This window comes from Eriocheir sinensis, chromosome 64 (genome assembly GCF_024679095.1).
Source record: "Eriocheir sinensis breed Jianghai 21 chromosome 64, ASM2467909v1, whole genome shotgun sequence".
Classification (NCBI taxonomy): domain Eukaryota; kingdom Metazoa; phylum Arthropoda; class Malacostraca; order Decapoda; family Varunidae; genus Eriocheir; species Eriocheir sinensis.
The window spans coordinates 587,501-590,000 of record NC_066572.1 but is presented as its reverse complement, the minus strand read 5'-3'; the positions used below and the strand labels follow the sequence as shown (position 1 = coordinate 590,000).

Here is a 2,500-nt window from a genome sequence, read left to right as displayed (position 1 = left end):
CTCTCTCTCTCTCTCTCTCTCTCTCTGTCACGTGACCATCATTGAGAGGAAAGGAAATATCTCTCCTTAAATTTTACCTCCAATGAGAGAGAGAGAGAGAGAGAGAGAGAGAGAGAGAGAGAGAGAGAGAGAGAGAGAGAGAGAGAGAGAGAGAGAGAGAGAGAGAGAGAGAGAGATGGTATTATTCTCTCTCTCTCTTTAAACACCCTAACAAGACTTTCTATAAATATACATAAATAGTAGTAGTAGTAGTAGTAGTAGTAGTAGTAGTAGTAGTAGAAGTAGTAATAGTAGTAGTAGTAGTAGTAGTAGTAGTAGTAGTAGTAGTAATAGTAGTAGTAGTAGTAGTAGTGAAGATCAACTTATATTTTCAATGATATGTTCAACCTTCCATCCTTCCTTCAATCCTTTCTTTCCTTTCCTTCCTATATATATCAATCCTTTTTTTTATGATATTGTAAACAAAAAAAAACAAAAAACTCAAGTCCTCTTAATATGAACCGCAAAATAATCTTACACAAGCTCACGAAGGAACAACTTATATATCAAAGTGTAGTCTGATCACACTCGAACGATTCATAGGTTAGATTATAAGGCATTTCGCCGCCCAAGAACACCTATTTGACAAGGCTTTCGTAGGAGTTGTAGGCATTTCCAGGGGTAGTTTTGTGACCCTGGTGGTAGTGTGGCCCTTCTTCTGTACTGTGGACCTTAAGAAACACCCATTTGCCAAGGCTTTCGTAGGAGTTGTAGGCATTTCCTGGAGTAGTTTTATGACCCTGGTGGAAGTGTGACTCTTCCTCTGTACCATGAACATAAATAAACACACATCTGACAAGGCTTTCGTAGGAGTTGTGGGCATTTCCAGGAGTAGTTTTATGACCCTGGTGGTAGTGTGACTCTTCCTCTGTACCACGAACCCCGAGGAAACACCTATTTGACAAGGCTTTCGTAGGAGTTGTAGGCATTTCCAGGGGTAGTTCTATGACCCTGGTGGTAGTGTGACCCTTCCTCTGTACCATGAACCTAAAGAAACACCTATTTGACAAGGCTTTCCACGGAGTTGTAGGCATTTCCAGGAGTAGTTCTATGACCCTGGTGGTAGTGTGACCCTTCCTCTGTACCACGAACCCCGAGGAAACACATATTTGCCAAGGCTTTCGTAGGAGTTGTAGGCATTTCCTGGAGTAGTTTTATGACCCTGGTGGAAGTGTGACTCTTCCTCTGTACCATGAACATAAATAAACACACATCTGACAAGGCTTTCGTAGGAGTTGTGGGCATTTCCAGGAGTAGTTTTATGACCCTGGTGGTAGTGTGACTCTTCCTCTGTACCACGAACCCCGAGGAAACACCTATTTGACAAGGCTTTCGTAGGAGTTGTAGGCATTTCCAGGGGTAGTTTTGTGACCCTGGTGGTAGTGTGGCCCTTCTTCTGTACTGTGGACCTTAAGAAACACCCATTTGACAAGGCTTTCGTAGGAGTTGTAGGCATTTCCTGGAGTAGTTTTATGACCCTGGTGGTAGTGTGACTCTTCCTCTGTACTATGAACATAAATAAAGACACATCTAACAAGGCTTTCGTAGGAGTTGTAGGCATTTCCAGGAGTAGTTTTATGACCCTGGTGGTAGTGTGACCCTTCCTCTGTACTATGAACCTAAAGAAACACCTATTTGACAAGGCTTTCCACGGAGTTGTAGGCATTTCCAGGAGTAGTTCTATGACCCTGGTGGTAGTGTGGCCCTTCTTCTGTACTGTGGACCTTAAGAAACACCTATTTGACAAGGCTTTCGTAGGAGTTGTGGGCATTTCCAGGGGTAGTTCTATGACCCTGGTGGTAGTGTGACTCTTCCTCTGTACCATGAACCTAAAGAAACACACATTTGCCAAGGCTTTCGTAGGAGTTGTAGGCATTTCCAGGAGTGGTTCTATGACCCTGGTGGTAGTGTGACTCTTCCTCTGTACCGTGGACCTAAAGAAACACACATTAGAACCTGAATGACCCCCTCTTTGGCCCTTAAAACTAGCTGATATAAGAGGCGATACTGTCTTATTAAACAGACCATAGCCTTTCAGACGCCCATATTTCATCCCATTCAGGTACATGGAGTGACATACGATTCTGCAAGTGTTTATACATAAGGAGTTTTGATGTGATGCTTTAAATACCACGGGTACCTAATATGCAAAACAGCCTGGCAACGCATTCAACAGTTATTATTTGCTATTTCATGTTATTTCCATTATCAATCATTACTTACATGCAGTGAATTATTAAGATACATTTTATTTGGATTTGCAGAGTTAGATGTGTTTTAATATACCTGAAATGAGCGATCAGACAATGAATTTTAAAACCCACAGATCGTTTGCGCGTGATGTGACTGTGTTATGATTCGAGCTTGTCTTTTCCTGTGTTGTGTGTTTGGTTGTTATCGATGCAATGACTGAGGTGTTTTTTTGTATACATAAATATTCAATTATATTATAGTGAAAAAT

The 2,500-nt window shown here is 41.6% G+C and overlaps 1 pseudogene; it reads right to left on the bottom strand.

Annotated features, from left to right (window-relative positions):
• The window catches only part of LOC126987423 (uncharacterized protein DDB_G0271670-like), a 7,932-nt pseudogene that overhangs the window by 814 nt on the left and 4,618 nt on the right, over window positions 1-2,500 (bottom strand).